Source organism: Aquarana catesbeiana, linkage group LG08 (assembly GCF_042186555.1).
Source record: "Aquarana catesbeiana isolate 2022-GZ linkage group LG08, ASM4218655v1, whole genome shotgun sequence".
In the NCBI taxonomy this organism is placed as follows: Eukaryota; Metazoa; Chordata; class Amphibia; order Anura; family Ranidae; genus Aquarana; species Aquarana catesbeiana.
Genome location: NC_133331.1, coordinates 158,067,605 through 158,088,301, shown reverse-complemented (window position 1 = coordinate 158,088,301; position 20,697 = coordinate 158,067,605). Strand labels below are relative to the sequence as shown.

The 20,697-nt window shown below is 41.5% G+C and overlaps 1 protein-coding gene across 4 annotated transcripts in view; it reads right to left on the bottom strand.

Moving 5' to 3' along the window:
- PSD (pleckstrin and Sec7 domain containing) overlaps positions 1-20,697 on the bottom strand; it is a 765,102-nt gene that overhangs the window by 528,252 nt on the left and 216,153 nt on the right. Inside the window, exon 1 of one of the 4 annotated variants that reach the window (XM_073596607.1) lies at positions 19,641-19,870. The exons of the other annotated variants lie outside the window; for them this stretch is intronic. The gene's annotated coding sequence lies outside the window, so the exon portion shown is untranslated. Of the gene's footprint in view, positions 1-19,640; positions 19,871-20,697 lie in introns of those variants that run through there. 4 annotated transcript variants of the gene reach the window in all.

The following is a 20,697-nucleotide window of genomic DNA, read 5'->3' as shown; positions in this document are numbered from 1 at the left end:
CCAGGCGAGGTCAAAGATCAATATTAGGATATATACAACATACAGCCATCCCAAATAGAAATTGGGGGAGGGGGGGGAGGAGGGGGAGGGGGGGTAAAAAAGGGAGAACCCAATTCACAAAAATGCCTTATATGATACTGCCTCATTAAGGCCAGGCGGAAGGGTGGCGTTGAGTCGCTCGATCCACAGGGACTCCTTCTGAAGAACCGAGCGATCCCAATCACCACCCCTGGGGCTGGGCTGGACCACCTCAAGGACCAAAAATTTGACGACCGTATTGTCAAATCTGTGGTACAAGCCAATATGACGGCCAATGGTAGTTAATTTCCCATTTTCCGAGTCATAAAGATGGTCATCGATTCTTTGTCTGAATTCTCGGATCGTTTTTCCTACATAAAATGCTTTGCATCTACAAATCATTAAGTAGATCACCCCTTTAGTGGCACAATTAGCGAATGTGCGGGGGACCAAAAGCTCCCCATTGGGTAAGACAAAGTGTCTGCTCTCATGGACCCAAGGGCACCGGGGACAATCCCCGCATTGGAAGGTGCCGTTTGGTCCATTTCTCTGAGGTTTTTTGGAGATATAGTGACTGGAGGTTAGTTTATCCCGCAAGGATCGGGCCCTGCGGAAAACCACTTCTGGAGTGGGTTGTACATATTTGGCCAGCGTATAATGCTCAGCCAAAAGGTGCCAATTTTTGGTTAAAATGTTACGAAGCAGGTTATGATGTGCGGAATAAGTCGTAATAAACCTCACAGTATACTTGGGAGGGGAGGGTTCCTTATGTTTAAAGAGAAGGGAAGTTCGGGAACGTGACGCTGCTTTGTTATAAGCATTGCGAAGATTGGTGGGGGAATAACCGCGCGACAATAGACGTTCGCGCAGTGCCCTAGCTTGAAGTCTAAAGTCGGTGTCTCGTGTACAATTTCTGCGTAGGCGCAGGTACTGGGCATATGGTATGCTCTGTACCAAAGCGCTCGGGTGCGCACTGGTAGCAAACAGGAGCGTATTGCCGGCAGTCGGCTTTCTGTAAAGGTCAGTGCCCAAAGTCCCGTCCGGTTGTTTCATGATATTTACGTCTAGAAAGGAGATCTGCTCTGGGTCGATCTTAAAGGTAAACTTTCGATTTAGATCATTAGTGTCTAATTCACGGAGGAAATGTTGTAGTTTGTCCTTTGGACCTGTCCAGACCAATAGTAGGTCATCAATGAAACGGTACCACAAAAGGATAGCATCTAGAAATTCAGAGTATTTATCGTTAGCATGGATGTATCTCTCCCAGCCACCCAGATATAAGTTTGCGTAGGCTGGGGCACATGACGTCCCCATTGCAACTCCCTGTATTTGCAAAAATAATTGGTTGTTGAAAGTAAAGTAATTTTTTGTTAGTATGAAATACAATAATGCAAGTATGAAGTGATTCAGGGGCCATGTAGTTGTATCTTGTTCGAACAAAAAGGAACCAGCCGTCCGTACGCCCTGCTCGTGGGGGATACTCGAGTAGAGAGCCTTGATATCAACAGCCACGAGCAGGGCGTCCGGAGGAATCTGGATTCCCTCGAGGCGTTGTAGTTAATCGGTAGTGTCTTTGATATAAGACGGAAGACTATGGACATGGGGCATCAAGAATGCATCGACAAATTTACTGACATTATCAGTCAAGGAGCCTATCCCCGACACAATAGGTCTTCCCAGAGGGGTATGCAAATTAGTGTCCCCTCCTTCTTTTGGTGGTGGTTTGGTTTATTTACTCTCTCTCTTGTTCCTTCCCCCTTCCCCCTCCTTATTTCCTTGGATCTTAGATTTATTTTTTATACAACCACTGAAGGCTCTTTATAATCTTACGGCTTTGGCACACCGGCGTCATGACTGATCGCGGCCGTTTACCATGTGATCGCTCCGTCAAATGACGGAGCGATCACATGTCAACAGACCGGCGTCATGTCATGACGCCGGTTCCTCCCTCCCCTCTGTGTACCGATCGGTACAGTGCGAGGGGAGAGGGGGAGAGATCGGATGGCAGCACCGCTGTGTGCTGCATGTGTAGTGCCCACAGCGGTGCTCAGTGACAATTGCAGTCACATCCATCCATCCCTCCATGCTCAGCCATCCCTGCATAATACCCTGCAATACTCTGCATAATACCCTGCAATACTCTGCATAATACCCTGCAATACTCTGCATAATACCCCGCAATACTCTGCATAATACCCCGCAATACTCTGCATAATACCCCGCAATACTCTGCAATATACCCGGCACTACTCTGCAATATACCCGGCACTACTCTGCAATATACCCGGCACTACTCTGCAATATACCCTGCACTACTCTGCAATATACCCTGCACTACTCTGCAATATACACAGCAATACTCTGCAATATACCCGGCACTACTCTGCAATATACCCAGCAATATACCCTGCACTACTCCGCAATACTCTGCAATATACCCTGCACTACTCCGCAATACTCTGCAATATACCCGGCACTACTCTGCAATATATGACGGAGCGATCACATGTCAACAGACCGGCGTCATGTCATGACGCCGGTTCCTCCCTCCCCTCTGTGTACCGATCGGTACAGTGCGAGGGGAGAGGGGGAGAGATCGGATGGCAGCACCGCTGTGTGCTGCATGTGTAGTGCCCACAGCGGTGCTCAGTGACAATTGCAGTCACATCCATCCATCCCTCCATGCTCAGCCATCCCTGCATAATACCCTGCAATACTCTGCATAATACCCTGCAATACTCTGCATAATACCCCGCAATACTCTGCATAATACCCCGCAATACTCTGCATAATACCCCGCAATACTCTGCAATATACCCGGCACTACTCTGCAATATACCCGGCACTACTCTGCAATATACCCGGCACTACTCTGCAATATACCCTGCACTACTCTGCAATATACCCTGCACTACTCTGCAATATACACAGCAATACTCTGCAATATACCCGGCACTACTCTGCAATATACCCAGCAATATACCCTGCACTACTCCGCAATACTCTGCAATATACCCTGCACTACTCCGCAATACTCTGCAATATACCCGGCACTACTCTGCAATATACCCAGCAATACTCTGCAATATACCCCGCAATACTCTGCAATATACCCCGCAATATACCCTGCACTACTCCGCAATACTCTGCAATACCCCGCAATACTCTGCAATACCCCGCAATACCCCGCAATTTTTAACCACTTCCCGCCTTCCATCATATGACGTCCTTGACTTTGAGCGGGGATATCTGAATGATGCCTGCAGCTACAGGCATCATTCAGATATCAGCTTTTTTAGCCGGCGATTTCCTACACCATAAGAATGATCATAGCGGCTGTTCCACTGCTTGATCGTTCTTATGGGAGGCGAGAGGGGACGCCCCCCCCTTCCCGCCACCCTCCTGTGCTTCTACCGACTCAACGCTACGATCGAAGCCAAGATCGTTTTTTTTTTTTTTTTATTTCAGGCACAGCCTAGAGGTGAGATGTGAGGTCTTATTGACCCCATATCTCACTGTAAAGAGGACCTGTCATGCCATATTCCTATTACATGGGATGTTTACATTCCTTGTAATAGAAATAAAAGTGATCAAAAATTTTTTTGGGGGGGGAAAAAGTGTCAAACTAAAATAAATAAAGTAAAATAAACAATCAAAAAAAAAAAAAAATTTTTAAAAGCGCCCATTTCCGTGTGCTCGCATGCAGAAGCGAACACATACGTAAGTCCCGCCCACATATGAAAACGGTGTTCAAACCACACATGTGAGGTATCACTGCGAACGTTGGAGCGAGAGCAATAATTTTGGCCCTAGACCTCCTCTGTAACTCAAAACATGTAACCAGTAAAAAATTTTAAAGCGTCACCTATGGAGACTTTTAAGTAGTGACGTTTGGCGCCATTCCACGAGAGTGTGCAATTTTGAACATGTTAGGTATCTATTTACTCGGCGTAACTTCATCTTTCACATTATGCAAAAACATTGGGCTAACTTTACTGTTTTGTTTTTTTTTAAAGCACAAAACTGTTTTTTTTTCCCAAAAAAACGCGTTCTAAAAATTGCTGCGCAAATACCGTGCGAGATAAAAAGTTGCAACAACCGCCATTGTATTCTCTAGGGTCTTTGCTTAAAAAAAATATATATATAATGTTTTGGGGTTCTATGTAATTCTATGTAATTTTCTAGCAAATAAATTATTATTTTTACATGTAGGAGAGAAATATAAGAATTGGCCTGGGTGCTCCAGAACGCCTGGAGGTGCTCCGTGCATGTTGGGCCTCTGTATGTGGCCACGCTGTGTAAAAGTCTCACACATGTGGTATCGCCGTACTCGGGAGTAATAGCAGAATGTGTTTTGGGGTGTAATTTGTGGTATGCATATGCGGTGTGTGAGAAATAACCTTCTAATATGACAATTTTGTGAAAAAAAAAAAAAGAAAAAAAAAATCTTGATTTTGCAAAGAATTGTGGGAAAAGATGACAATTTCAAAAAAACTCATCATGCATCTTTCTAAATACCTTGGAATGTCTTCTTTCCAAGTAGGGGTCATTTGGTAGGTATTTGTACTTTTCTGGCATGTTAGGGTCTCAAGAAATTAGATAGGCCATCAGTACTTCAGGTGTGATCAATTTTCAGATATTGGCACCATAGCTTTTGGACTCTCTAACATTCACAAAGACCAAATAATATACACCAAGTTGTACTTATTTTTACCAAAGATATGTAGCAGTATAAATTTGGGCCAAAATTTACGAAGAAAAATTACTAATTTGCTAAAATTTATAACAGAAACAAAGAAAAATTCATTTTTTTACCAAATTTTCAGTCTTTTTTCTTTTATAGCGCAAAAAATAAAAAACCCAACGGTGATTAAATACCACCAAAAGAAGGCTCTATTTGTGTGAAAAAAAGGACAAAAATTTCATAGGGCTGTATGACTGAGTAATTGTCATTCAAAGTGTGAGAGCACCGAAAGCTGAAAATTGGTCTGGTTAGGAAGGGGGTTTAAGTGCCCAGTGGTCAAGTGGTTAAAGAATGTTTGTACGAACATTTCATATGAAAATTCTCATCAGTACATTCAATAACATGACAACTACAGATCAAAAATACTTTAAATACTGTTTGCTTTTAACATTCAATGTTGAAATGCATGGACTTTCCTGAACGAAAACCACATTCACTGTTAGAAATGTGTTCAGAAACAATTTCCATCCCGCTTCTTTGATTCTTCTCATCACTGCAGTCGACAACAATCAAAATTAACCGCTTCAGCCCCGGAAGATTTTACCCCCTTCCTGACCAGAGCACTTTTGGCGATTCGGCGCTTTAACTGACAATTGCGCGGTTGTGCGACGTTGCACCCAAACAAAATTGACGTCCTTTTTTTCCCACAAATAGAGCTTTCTTTTGGTGGTATTTGATCACCTCTGCGGTTTTTATTTTTTGCGCTATAAACAAAAAAAGAGCAACAATTTTGAAAAATAAGCAATATTTTTTACTTTTTGCTATAATAAATATCCCCCAAAAATATATATAAAAAAAACAAGTTTTTTCCTCAGTTTAGGCCGATATGTAGTCTTCTACATATTTTTGGTAAAAAAAAAACAAAACGCAATAAGCGTATATTGATTGGTTTGCGCAAAAGTTATAGTATCTACAAAATAGGTGATAGTTTTATGGCATTTTTATTATAATTTTTTTTTTACTAGTAATGGCGGCGATCTGCGATTTTTATCGTGACTGCGTCCTTATGGCGGACACATCGGACACTTTTGACTCTATTTTGGGACCATTGTCATTTATACAGCGATACTGCTATAAAAATGCACTATAAATATGGATGAGTAAATAATCACTATATATCAACCATTAACCCATCAAAGCGGTGCTATTCTCAGTCCTAAATGTTGACTGATAAATCAAAAAGTCTTTGTAAAATGCAGGCAAAACAAATGCAGGCAGGAAAATTCCAGCAAAGACATAAAGGCTAGGACTTAATTTGGAGTCTCTTAAACGTATAGTAGATCTGATGAGTGCACCTTTCACCATCCGTTAGGACACCTTGTGCTGCACACACCCCGCAAGGGGTTCAAACTCACCGAAACCGAGAGGTTAATAGGCCTTGGATAGTATCCTCACTCCGATTACTCCCGAAGTCCTCCAGGGTTGATAGTCAAACACCAGCAACAATGTCCATATGTAAAAAAAAGAGACCCCAAAATAGTCCAGTACTGTTTTGATAATTTATTAAACAAATAAAGGAAAATAAAAGAAAATAAACTATAAAAATCAGTGGGCGCAGGTCAATAGTAATAGTGGATAACTCAAATAGCTTCTCTCAAAGCACAAGGGAGCTGGTTACAGACTGGATGGATGATACACACTCACAGCTGATCAGCCCTTCATCCCACTGGTAACAGAAAGCTACGAGCTTGGAGCGCACTGCGTGTCAACCAGTCTCAGCTGATCGGCACTTCCTCCCTCTCGTGACTGAAGCTTCAGGCTTAGAGCGCACTGTGTCCTCACTGGATAACGGTTGCCGTGGTATCAAGCTCTGACTAGTTTCGTCATTGAGACTACTTTGAAAAAGTCTCAATGACGAAACTAGTCAGAGCTTGATACCACGGCAACCGTGGTGCGCTCCAAGCTCGTAGCTTTCTGTTACCAGTGGGATGAAGGGCTGATCAGCTGTGAGTGTGTATCATCCATCCAGTCTGTAACCAGCTCCCTTGTGCTTTGAGAGAAGCTATTTGAGTTATCCACTATTACCAACCAACTGAAAGCTAGAAGACTATCCTCTGAAAGGACCTGCGCCCACTGATTTTTATAGTTTATTTTATTTTATTTTCCTTTATTTGTTTAATAAATTATTAAAACGGTACTGGACTATTTTGGGGTCTTTTTTTTACATATGGACATTGTTGCTGGTGTTTGACTATCAACCCTGGAGGACTTCGGGAGTAATCGGAGTGAGGATACTATCCAAGGCCTATTAACCTCTCGGTTCCGGTGAGTTTGAACCCCTTTCGGGGTGTGTGCAGCACAAGGTGTCCTAACAGATGGTGTAAGGTGCACTCATCAGATCTAGTATACGTTTAAGAGACTCCAGATTGGGTCCTAGCCTTTATGTCTTTGCAGGAATTTTCCTGCCTGCATTTGTTTTGCCTGCATTTTACAAAGACTTTTTGATTTATCAGTCAGCATTTAGGACTGAGAATAGCGCCGCTTTGATGGGTTAATGGTTGATATATAGTGATTATTTACTCATCCATATTTATATATATATATTTTTTTGTATTAAGTGGCTGCTGAGAGATATCTCATTTAGAATCAGGTCACATCAAGTCAAATCACTGCGGTTTTATATTTTCCATCTTCTTATACCGAATATCCTTAAGCGCTGAGATAGGAGGATTGTAGTAGGGCATATTGTCTCCTTTTTGTCTGTTTATAAAAATGCACTGATTACTGTGTAAATGACACTGGCAGGGAAGAGGTTAACCACTAGGGGGCGATGAAGGGGTTAAGTGTGTCCAAGGGAGTGATTCTAACTGTGGGGGGATAGGCTTCAACTCACATGATAGCAATCACTGCTCCCAGTGACAGGGAGCAGTGATCTCTGTCATGTCACAAGGCAGAACAGGGAAATGCCTTGTTAACACATAGATCGCCGGGAGGCTGGCGGACATCAAGTCCGCCGGTCCCGCGGGCACGGTCACCCTGTACGCGGCAGCACACGCCGCCGGATTAAAGGGGACGTACAGGTACGCCCATTTGCCCTCCACTGCCATTGTGCCAACGTATATCGGTGTACAGTGGTCGGCAAGTGGTTAAACAAACTTCCTTACATTTTTACATGAAATTCTACTGGTATATAGCCAGCCTAACTGCACCCCTACTCCCCACCTTATTCTTGGTTTCTGAAGATGTAAACAACTTTCCCACTTCTTACAATTATTACTTAACCACTTGCCAACCACCCGCCTGCATTTTACTGCGGGCAGGCAGCTTGTACTTGCACAATTATGTACCTGTACATTGGCAATGTCTTCCAGGTTCAGGGTGCACCAGATTTTTATCAACAGATTTTAGCCAATGAGATGCAAAGCAGAGAGAAGGAACAAACAGGTGTTTAGTAAAAAGAAGCACATATTACACACATTAATGCTAGTTAGGCACACACTTAACCCCTTGATTACCCCAAAATGTTAACCCCTTCCCAGCCAGTGTCATTAGTACAGTGACAGTGTATAGTATTATCACTGTATTAGTGTCACTGGTGATGGCAGTGTCAGTTAGTGTACCTCTCTGCCATTGTCAGTTACTGTAGTGTCAGATTGCCCACTGTACAGTCACAGTCCCACTAAGTTGCTGATCACCGCCATTACTAAAATAAAAAAAGAAATACAAATTACAATGTATATATTATAGTATGTAGATGTTATACCACCTTTCACAGAAACCAGTCGATATACACATGTTGGGATTTTTTTTGTTTGTTTTACCAAAGACGTGTAGCAGAACACATTTTGGTGTAAATTTATGAAGAAATTAGGATTTTTATTTTATATGTTTTATAGCAAAGTAAAGAAATATTGTTTTATTCAAAATGTTTGGTCTTTTTTTCATTTATATAATACAAAATAAAAAACCCAATGGTGGTCAAATACCACCAAAAGAAATGATAAATGATGATGTGGAAAAAATTACTTATTTAGAACATTTTATAATAGAAACTAAGAAAAACTTCTTTTTTTTAAACATTTTTTTTGTTTGTTTAGCAAAAAATAAACACAGTGGTGATTAAATACCACCAAAAGGAAGCTCTGTCTAAAAAAATGATAAAAATGTAATTTGGGTATTTGCAGTGTTGCATGACCATGCAATTTTCATTAAAAATGCAGCAGCACTAAAAAGCTGAAAATTGGCCTGGGCAGGAAGGGGGTGAAAGTGCCCAGTAGGCAAGTGGTTAAACCCAAGAGAAAACATGTATTAACATTTGCTATATTGCAGTTTATCATTTCTTATACGGGATGGCTGCATTTGTTTTGGATTTTTTTTTAGGTTTTCTTTCTTGTATTTTCATCTGGTGATCAAGCCAGAAAGTATTTGTTTTTCAAAAGCTCTCCAGCAGAATGTATCAGTTACAGAGATGAGGCATACCATTTAACGCTGGCAGAAGTACTTACAATGGTCAGCTTTTATTTATTCATGTAAAACCTTTATCCCAAAAGGAAAAAAAACTGTTTGCTGTAACGGATTATAAAGTGTTAGCTGGGGTTTGGCTTCAATTTGTTTTTGTATTTAAATCCGTTAATCGCTTCCCGGCCGCCTCACACGGATATACTGCAGCAGAAGGGCACGTACAGGCAGATTAATGTACCTGTATGTTGCCCTTTAAGAGGCGGCTTGTGGGTGCGCGGCAGGAGCTCTGTGACTGTGATCGCGGGTCCCGTGGATACCCGCGATCGTCTCACGGTGAGGAAGAATGGGGAGATGCTAATGTAAACAAGCATCTCCCCATTCTGCGTAATGACACTCACTGATCACAGCTCCCTGTAATCAGGAGCGGTGATCAGTGTAGTGTCACACACAGCCCCTCCCCCCAACAGTTAGAATCACTCCCTAGGACACACTTAACCCCTAAAGCGCCACCTAGTGGTTAACCCCCTCACTGCCAGTCACATTTACACAGTAATCAATGCATTTTTAATCACACTGATCGCTGTAAAAATGTGAATGGTCCCAAAATCGCTCCAAAATTGTCCGACATGTCCGCCATAATGTCGCAGTCATAATAAAATCGCTGATCGCCGCCATTACTAGCAAAAAAAAATTATCAAAAAATGCCATAAAACTATCCCCTATTTTGTAGACGCTATAACCAATTAATAAATGCTTATTGCGATTTTTTTTACCAAAAATATGTAGAAGAATACATATCGGCCTAAACTGAGGGAAAAAAAAAGTTTTTTTTATATATTTTTGAGGGATATTTATTATAGCAAAAGGTAAACAAATAATGAGTTTTTTTCAAAATTGTCGCAATTTTTTGTTTATAGCGCAAAAAATAAAAACCGCAGAGATGATCAAATACCACCAAAAAAAAGCTCTATTTGTGGGAAAAAAAAGAAAATCAATTTTCGTGCAATTGTCAGTTAAAGCGACGCAGTGCCGAATCGCAAAAAGTACTCTGGTCTTTTGGCCAGCCAAATGGTCTGGCGCTTAAGTGGTTAAAGCATTTACCACTCCCCCCAGACTGACAATACCCCTGTGCTCATTCAACCAGAGTGGGGTCGCTCTAATACAGAAGGTGTGTTACTGACCAGATCATCAGGTGAAGAGGGAAGAATTGCTAATACAATAAAACTGAGGCATCCACCACATCTAATGATTGGTAAGCTGCAATATGGTAGATTTTAATTTTGGGATTAATACAAATGGCCAATGGCCCATTGAAATCAATGGGCTTTGCTATACGTGTTGTGGAAAAAATGCGCCAAAAAATGTGTACTCCCACTACGCTAGGTGTGAATGGAGCCTGAAAATGAAACTGGTGTACTTACACAAGAAAAATGAGGCTCCATTCACATCTGCACATTTCCAAACGCATGGCAAACTGCACAGAAGACACATGCTGCTGTGTGTTTCAGAAATGTGCTGCAAATGCGCATCTTGCTTCCGCTGTCATTAAATGCTAAAGGCACCCCAAGAATGGATAGCAAAGCATGAGTTTGCCTTGCAACAAACGCACTGCAAACACACCAAAAAAGCATTATAAAAATGCACCACACTCTGCTCCACCTAAAGTTCTGGAGCTTATGTTGGGTGTTTGTTGCGCGTAGGGCACCCATTCAAGTGAATGGGTTGTGCTATGTGTGATAAGCTCCAAAACTCCAAAAAATGCATCTGGGACTGAGTCCCTGCTACACAGAGATGTGAATGGGGCCTGACAGCAGAGTGTCTCCATCCACTCCCTCGTATGTTCTTATATGAAGATGGTCATACACTATGAAAGCTGATTGTACAATCTCTGTAAAATTTCCGTTCGATTTATTAGAACTATGGAATAGAAGGACACACCAGAACAATCTATTCAATATGCATCAAATTAGACAGGCCCTTGCACTACATCGCTAATGGTAGATCTAAAGGATATTGTACAATCAGATTGTACAGAAAGTGGGCAGAAATAACACAAGAGGTGTTATAGTAATGAGAGAGGTGTGGTCAAGACAGGTGAACACGTCCTCTTCTGTGATGCAGCAAGGAAGTGCATGTTCGGATACGAACTACAGGAAGTGATGGAATCTAAAAGCATTTTTAAAAATCCAAATCGACAGATGAAAATCTAAAGCTGGGCCAGAAATTACAACAGAAAACGCTTTGATTTATTATGAAAAGTGAACTTTTGCCCAAAAAGGTGGACTTAGCCTTTAAGTAAATACAATTCATGGAGGGAGGGGGAATTTGCACTTGGAGGTGGTTGTCATTGGGGGTGGGGATTTGTACTAGGAGGAGGAAGTAATTTTTGCTTGGGAGTTATTGACTTTTGACCTCTTAACTCTGTGCATTATGCACTTCTGGCCCTGCACTCCATATGTTACATACTGTGGACCCAGTGTAGATTAGGTTCAGGTTTTATTTGACCAAACTTCTTTTAGCCTCTTCTACTATTAGCACAATTCGGTCACAGCCACCATTTGCTGTGGGGAACATTGTTCTCCTAAGGGTATCCAGGGGTGTCCAGGTCGTGTACACCAGTTGCTGTGGCATGCACTGCTGTTAAGGTACCCAGGGGTGCTCCATTTTTAAATTTGCAAATATTGTAAAAAATAGCCTGCATACATTCAACTGATCCATGTTACAAAACCTTAAGGGCTGGTTTACACTGGAACGCAGCTCGTTTGTCTACACCGGATCGTATGATACCGCAGTACTATGCAATCTGGTTGCAGCGAGTTTTAAAGTGGTGCATACACTACATTTCGGTGCAATCCCATGCGATCTCAGGTCATTCAAAAGAATGGACTGAAAAGCTAATTGCACAGGAACGCGTTCCTGCGCAATTCTGGTGTGAATTGGCACTTAGACAGTGTTCACAGCATACATGCATAAAAACTAGTAGAAAAAGCGCTGAGATTTGACTTGCATAGGCTTGTGCACATCATGTGCAGAGACATATATTTATTAAGTAGGTCTCTACAAGGACACAAGGAAAGCAATTGTTTTCTATTTGCCCAGTTCACACCACAATTCTGCTGTTACGCAGGTTTTTTTTTTTTTGCAAAAATATATAATCTAAATTCTCTGAAAGGGCACAAGAAACACAAATTGTTCTCTATGTGCCCTGTTCACACCACAATCTTGATGTCACATGAATTATTTTTCTGTGCTGAAAACTGCATACACGTTGCAGATTTCTGTGCAGAAAAAGCCAGATATGATACCAGTGATGTGGTGTGAACAGGGCACATAAATGATAATTGTTTTCTTTGTATGCATGCAGAAACAGGTGCATAAACACTCACGTCCCTGCACATGGTGAGAGCGAGGCTTTAGTAAAGTAAATCTGCAATAAAATTTTGTTTTTAAAAAATACACACGCACTAATATTTACTACTTACTGCATAATAGATCTCTGCAATTACAGTTGTGTTTCAGTAATCTTTATTGAGTTTTACAAAGTTACAATAAATGGTAACAAACAGACCATTGAGTATCCACATTGCTTGGTTTGACTGTTCATGTTAAATCACTAATAAGAAAAAGGAAAAAGAAAACGCAGGGGAGGGAAGTTCTACCTCTTTCTTGAACAGCACAGACCCCTCTCCAATTGTCAACTGTAGAAATTAAAGTGGAACTAAAGGCAAAACCTAATTAACTAAACCTACTCCTACCCACACTCTAAGCTTAATCTATCTAGCCCTGTAAAGAAAACATCGCTATACTTGCCTATTTTGCAGCCGCTCCGGTCCGTTCCCAGGTTGAATGTTCAGCGGTGGCTTTGGTGTGCAGAAGAGGCAGCCGACAACGGAAGCCCTATAGTAAGTTTATTGCCATGTACACACGACCGGTTTTGCCGTCGGAATAAACTCTGAAGGTTTCTCAGACGGAACTCCGACGGAATTCCATTCAAGCGGTCTTGACTACACACGTCCAAACAAAGTCCGACCATCCAGAACGCGGTGGCGTACAGCACGTACGACGGGACTAGAAAAAGGAAGTTCAATAGCCAGTAGCCAATAGCTTCCGTCTCGTACTTGCTTCAGAGCAAGCGTCGTTTTTGGTCCGTTGGAACAGCATACAGACGAGTGGTTTTCCCGAATTGATTCTGTCGGAAATATTTAGAATATGTTCTATTTCTAGGTCCATCAGAATTAAAAAAAAAAAAAAAAAAAGTCAGATGAAGCACACACACATGATCGGAATAGACGATGAAAAGCTTCCGGTCTGACTTTTTCTGTCGGACATTCCACTCGTGTGTGTGACGTTACTTCTAAGACATTTACCAGCCATTGTTGGATTTCTCCTGCACACAGAAGGCGCCGCTGGAGACCGGACTGGAGCGGCTTCAAAATAGGTAAGTATATCGATCTTTTCTTTATAGGGCTAAATAGATCAGGCTTTGAATGTGGGCGGGAGTAGGTTTAGAGTTAGTTTGGTTTTGCCTTTACTTCCACTTTAAATTTGGCCCACATTTCTGAGGTGTTAGGAGTGTTGAGAGGAGGGCAAAGACATACAATGTGGCACAGTCTTGCAGACCCTAGGGGTTTGAAAGGCATATGAATGAAATGAAAGAAGAAGGAATAAAAACAAGGGAAGATAAAAAAAAAAAGAAAATCAGGTAGATTAAAGGTTCCAATGTGGAGTAGATGAAAGCCATGTGACCATTGGTGGAATTATAGAGGCATGTAGAGGCTAATAAAAGAAGGAACGAGAGTGGGGTGGGGGGTCAAGGGGAATTGCATCATACAATTGGCTACCCAAATCCCAAATTTACAGTCATACTTGCAATCATATATCCACATACTGACTGCCATTATAAACAAATGAAAGTACAGTGATGTAGCCAATGAAGCCACTACATCTAATGATTTGTAAGCTGCAATATATTACATTTTTCCTCTTGGGTTTATTACCGCTTCAAGGACAGGGGTAATATAATGATTTACACTAGACTTAGTCAGCATAATAAGTATTATAGGGGCACAGTTTGGCTACCAGGTGTAAATACAAAGCTCAATATATTAATTATTTTGCTTTCTCTTTGTCTCCAGTGACCAACCCAGAAAAATGTATGGCAGTGAGCATCCAACTATATTCCAAAATGTATCTGTATAGGTGGTACATAGTACATATAATTTGGAACTGATGATTTCATTTGCGGAACAAAACTGCATGGTTTGTAGTAAAATCTGAAACAGGAATCAGATTGTGTGCCAAAGCCCTGAGCCAATTTTTTGCCATCAAGTGCTAATGTGTTATAATTGTTTCTATAATAAGATACCAAGGCATAAAGAGGACATGCAGTAAGTTTTGTAGCTGCAATAAAGCAAAATCCTGTACTAGATAAACATTTGGAATAGATGCATGTTTATGGTTTTACCTGTCAAAAGATTTGTAATTCTGTACAGCCAATCTTGATTTATACAAAATGTACAGACACATAACTCACAGTTCTGCGCACAGAGGAATTCCTGGTATGGATACATGGGTATAGCTTGGGGCACTGTAACTATGTACAGCCCTAAAAGATAAAAATCACTATAGTAGATACCAGTACTACAGTGATCTCTACCAGCTTCTGGGTCCCATGCCAAGCGGCTGTACTGCTGCATTGTGAGCACAGGAGATCACCTGCTCAGGACAGGTATCATTCAGAGAATGCTTTGTGTTTTCTTAATGAATGCAAAGCGTTCTCTGATTGGACAAGGTGAAGAGTATGACGTTCACCTTGTCCATTCAGAGAACGCTTTGCATTCATTGAAAAAAGGCAGAGTGATCTCTCAATGGCAACCATGCCGAGCAGGTGACTTCCTGCATTCACAAAGCAGTAGGAAAGTTGCTCAGAAAGGGACCCAGAAGATAATGGAGATCACTGTAGTTGTGGTGTCTACTACATGATTTCCAGCTTCTAGAGAGATCATGCAGGTATGGTATATGCATTACAGCGATCCAAGGGGGATCAATTTAACTATTTAAATATATCCAAACATGGCTTTAAGCAAATCTTCTTCTATGTTTAGCAATGCAGTTTCATGTATCACCTCTCCCTCTCCAGCTTTCTCACTGAATAATGAATCAGCATCATCACTTCTGTTCAGGGAGCAGACAGATGACCTAGGAAGTAGTAATGCTAAACAGGAAATAGTAGTTCACTTTAATAAGATAATAAAACATAAATGACGCAAGGCTTTTGACTGTCCTATAGCTAATTTGAATGGCCCATCAAAATGTATGCATTGCAGTAATGTACATTACCACAATACTGCAGTGCATTTATTCTGAATGGCACCTTGACCCACTATAACAATGCACCTGTGTTGCACCATATCGACAGTAACACACCAAAGTGCCTTGCATTATGGCAGAGAAAATAGTGCCAGTCTGGTAAACTGTAGAGCCATTGTAAATGGGCTGCTTTAACACAACATTGTAATGCCAATGTGTTAATGCAACAAAATGGACTGGCCAGATTTGAATGGGACCTTAGTATAATTCTTGAGCTTTTGAGGGGAAAAAAGAACTTTGAAAGGAGAATCTCTTATCAATTGACAGACACATTTTCTAGCATTCCAAAGATTTCTTAAACACAAACTGTACTATACTCATACTGGCCAAAGTACAACATAAAATATGTTTACTTTACAGGAGAGATTTTATACATCTTACACTTACCTTCACTGCACCTACCCCCCCCCCCCCCCCCACCCTAATCCGCTGTCATGTGATTCAAGGTTACTGTGCAAAGCTGACCATAGATGGGTTGAATCTCAGCTGGTTCAGCAAGGACCATCTAAGATTTGATCCGTATATGGGCAGGCTGATTGTAACCATGGCCAAAAGTAGGAAGGGGGAGGGGGGAATGTGCCCCGGGCGCTACAATGAGAGAGGCACCATGGCTGACAGTGTCAGCAGGTGCTCATTGAGGGAGTGGAGCGGTAGGAGAGTGGGGCCAATATAAAGTACGCAGGAGAACCTGTGCGTGCCCTCTTTCAGCTCCTGGTGCTGATACACAGCACAAGTGATCTGTCTTAAGGAGCCCTGGAGAGGCAGAGGGGTGTGGGAGCCTACAACGCAGATACCTGTCTGGCTATGCTGTGCTCGGGAAGACACGTGTGCCCCCCCCTCCACCTGTTTCAGCGTCAATGGTCTGTCCCCAGGGACCCCAAAGTGTCAGAGGAAATACAAGATCATGTGCACACAGGACCAGGTAGGGGAATGTGCCTTGGAGATAACAGATCCCCTGGGCTGAACAGGAGCTTTGCAAGCATGCCCCAGTTGCTACAACTGCACTGCCTAAGAGAGGGGTCCCCCCTGTGCTGCTAAAACCATGCTGAAGTGGGGCACATTGATGTAAAGGGGGGGAGGGGTACACTGATGTAAGGAGGGCACCCTGATGGGGGGAGGGGAGCAAATTGATGTAAGGGGGGTACATTGATGTAAAGGAGGACACACTGTGCTAAGGGGGAGGGAAATTTATGTAAGGTGGGGATTTGCTGATGTAAGGGGGGCACTGATATACGGGGAAGCTCTAATGCAAGACAGACACTATGGCACATCACACACTGATATAAAGGGGAATTGATGTAAGGGGGGGCTCTGAAGTAAGAGGGGACACTGACATAAGGGGGGACTGATGCAATGAAGACACTATTGTAAATGAGGGGAGACACTGATGCGAATTGAAGAGGGGACATTGATATAAAGGGGCAAACTGATGTAAGGGGAGGCTCTGAAGTAAAAGGGGACACTGAATTAAGGGAGCACACTGATGTAAGGAAGGACTCTAATGTAAAGTGGGGAATTGATGTAAGGGGGGGCTCTGAAATAAGGTGGGACACTGTTGTAAGGGGGGACACTGATGTAAGTGGGTGCTCTGATGTACGAGGGGACACTGATGTAAAGAGGGATACTAATGTAAGGTGAGCCATTGATATAAGAGGCGGACACTGATGTAAAAGTGATACTAATGTGAGGTGGCAACTGAGGAGAAAGCACAAGCGCTATACTAAGTGCAGCATATATGGATTTTAATGTAGATAACAAGAGTGTTCCTTTTGTTATCTACATTAAAATACATATATGCTGCACTTAGTATAGCGCTTGTGCTTTCTCCTCAGTTGTGCCATTGAGCTGCTTCTTGCATCAACACTGAGCTGCCACTAAAGTAAACCTACCTATTGACTTTTTGATGGGCTTATGGACTATTTTATAGATCTTGAAAATATTTAACTATATTGATTAAATTTAGAACCCCAGGCACACACCAGCACCTACATCTTTGCGCCAATAACCAATTTGAATTACTAATGTTAGGTGGGTCATTGATATAAGGGGGGTACGCTGATGTAAGGTTGTACTCTGATGTATGAGTAGACACTGATGTAAGAGGGGACAACGATGTAAGGAGGGAATCTGATGTAAGGAGGGAATCTGATGTAAGGAGGGAATCTGATGTAAGGAGGGAATCTGATGTAAGGAGGGAATCTGATGTAAGGGGGGGGGGGTACTGAAGTAAGATGGGGCATTGATGTAAGGCAGTACACTGATGTAAAGGGGAATACTAATGTAAGGTGGGGCATTGATAAAAGGGGGACACGGATGTAAGGCTGGAATCTGATGTAAGGGGGGATACTGATGATAGGAGGGACTCTGATGTTAGGGGGATTCTAAAGTAATGGGGGAAACTGATGTAAGGTGGACACTGATGTAAGGGAGCATTGATGTAAGGGGGACACTGATGTACACATTGGTGTAATATATTATTGTAAAAAAAAATACAATTGTAAAAAATAATGAAAAAATGGAAATTAAATAATAAAAATAAAAAACTACTGTTACAGTCCTTTTTCAGGAAAGGGGGGGGCGCCAAACTGAGTCTTTGCTCCGGGTGAAAGAATGCCTAGCTTTGCCACTGATTGTACCCAAGTCAATCCAACAAATGACTTGGGTTTACCTAGCATGTCAGATTTTTAGCATGCGATTATTGCCAGCGGCTATAGCTGTAAGCAGTAATCACTGTGTTTTCCTGGCAGGGATGGCTGCCTGTGACCCCCGCCGGGAGAACACAATAGCAATTCTGCCATCAACACTCACTGTGTTGAAGGGGGAATTGAGAAATTTGCAGGAAAGAAAATTGCATAAGCTATGGTCTGCTTTACTAGTCAGTTGAAAATTATTCAGGGCTACATACTACCCCCCCAAACACTCCACTGTAGGGAGGCAGGGGGGTGTTCTGTGTTTACCCATACACAAAAGTACTGGATATTTCTAAGACAGTGAAGGAGTGTGGGGGAGGCAAGTATAGGTTGCTTAAATCCCTTACGTAATTATACCTGTTATTTGTCCAGTATGAGTAAAGTACAGGTTTACATAAAATTTTCTTTGCATGTTAAAAAAGAAGCTACAAAAACACCGTATTAACATAATAAAATGATAGTTTTGTAAATGTTCCATCTAGCAATTACAATTACTGATACTTAATCATTTTAAGGTGCCCAAAGCAACAATCAATTATAACTAACAGGGCATTTTAGACAAACACATACACACACTTGAGCTTTTTATTCAGTACTATGATGTTTTACTGATTAATCCTGAAAATGTTTAAGCATTTGGCTAATATGCATAACAGCAAGACTTATAAACTGCATAGTACTGCTAAAAGCACATTGTCTGCTGAAGACTACCTGCTGAAAACTATCTTTTAGGAAGGTAAACAAGCATGAAGTACCACTTTATTGTATGGATAGTTTAAAATCAGACATCATATAATGCTATAGCAAGGCAATTGCACCGGTTTCACTAAATCACCTTATTCGCATATAGTAAGAATATCATATTAACAGGTATCCATTATCCAATTATAAACAAGAAAGTGATAAGACTGTTTATGGAGCGAAAACATTCAAAAAACACAATCAAGACACATTATTGCCTGGGAATACCTTTTGGGAAAATCCCAAACCTCAGTTTTTAAGCATGCTGTACAGTGTGCATACAGCCTTCTCTGATCTCTTTTAGCCTCACAAACACCTTGCTTTGTCATCCTTGCAAGCTTTTTTTTTCATTCTCAATAAAACAAACACATACAAAATTCCTCTAGAACAAGAACAGAGGTTTTAGGGACCAATTGTTCTAAATTAGCTAATATATTGGAATAAAAACAAGCCTGTTGGATTTTTAATCTCATCTATTAATGTGTGACAGGGTGACGGGGAATGAAGGGTTCAAGGAAATAAAAATTGCAGGCATGTCATCTATACTAATAATCTAGCAAGATTGCCCTGTGATTGAACAAGACTTCTTAGACACATTTTTACCCTTCATGCCTATTGTATAAAGCAAGAAAAAGAGAAGCTAATTAAGCTAGCCAGTTGCACAGTTCATTACTCACCCTTGGTGCTTTGAATATTCCATTTTGTAGCATCGCATTTGCCTTTTTCCTTATTAGCCTGACAAGAAAGATATCAGCGGCCGATAGCAGTGCCTGGACATATAAATTAACAGTATTATTTCTTTTCCATTCAGCAGTTATATTGCTGTTAGAGTTTACAGCCTTCTACTGCAGGATTAATCTCAGTCTTTCCTCACTCCCTCATCCATTGTCATTCAAAGCCAGAATGCTACTAACAGCCAATCAGCTGCTGCTCACCATACTGGGGGCCTGCTTTGTCAGTTAAGACTCTAGGTGGCAGATGGAAGAAGTGCTTTTGTCCTGGTGGCTGATGGCAAGGTCATAAACAAGTAACCATCAACTCTCTATTGAGAATGTAATGAGCAATAGCTAATTTCTCAGCAGCTACTAAAAGTGAAATACTGCAATTTCAGAACACTATGAACCACAGAAAGATAACCACGTATTTTTAGAAAAGGAAATTCATGTTCTAGGAATTCTATAAAATCCTGCTGTATGATAGACAGGCAGACATGCTGTTTATACATGCTATAAGTAGGCAATCTAAAAGAAATGTGTTAAAGTATAGGATGGTGTACTTTATGTGAGTGTGTCACAGACATTGCTGTTTGAGGTCAAATTGTATGCAAGACTGTGTACTGCAATGGCTTGAATTAATTACCTGGAAGAGCATGATAGGGGGCTGAGTTCAGAGGACACTCAGAGCTCTAAATATACAGAGTGGTGGTTCACTTATTGGTTGGAGCAGTGTTATTAGGGACAGAGGTTCTGTCCTTGGCTGTGCCTCTTTCAGATGAGTCTGGATAGTTGAATCAGGAAAGGAATACTCCACGCAAACTAGAACAACTGTATTCCTGTGAATGACAAGGACTGCTAGACAGCAGGCCATGTAAAAGTTATAAGAAGGATTTCAATAACAAGGTGAGAATCAGGAGTCTGGGAAAATATGCTGCTGTACAAGCAAACCCTTAGGAGATTGCAAGTAATTTTCATTTAAATGTTGCATTTATGAAGAATGAACTAGGAGTAGATGCAA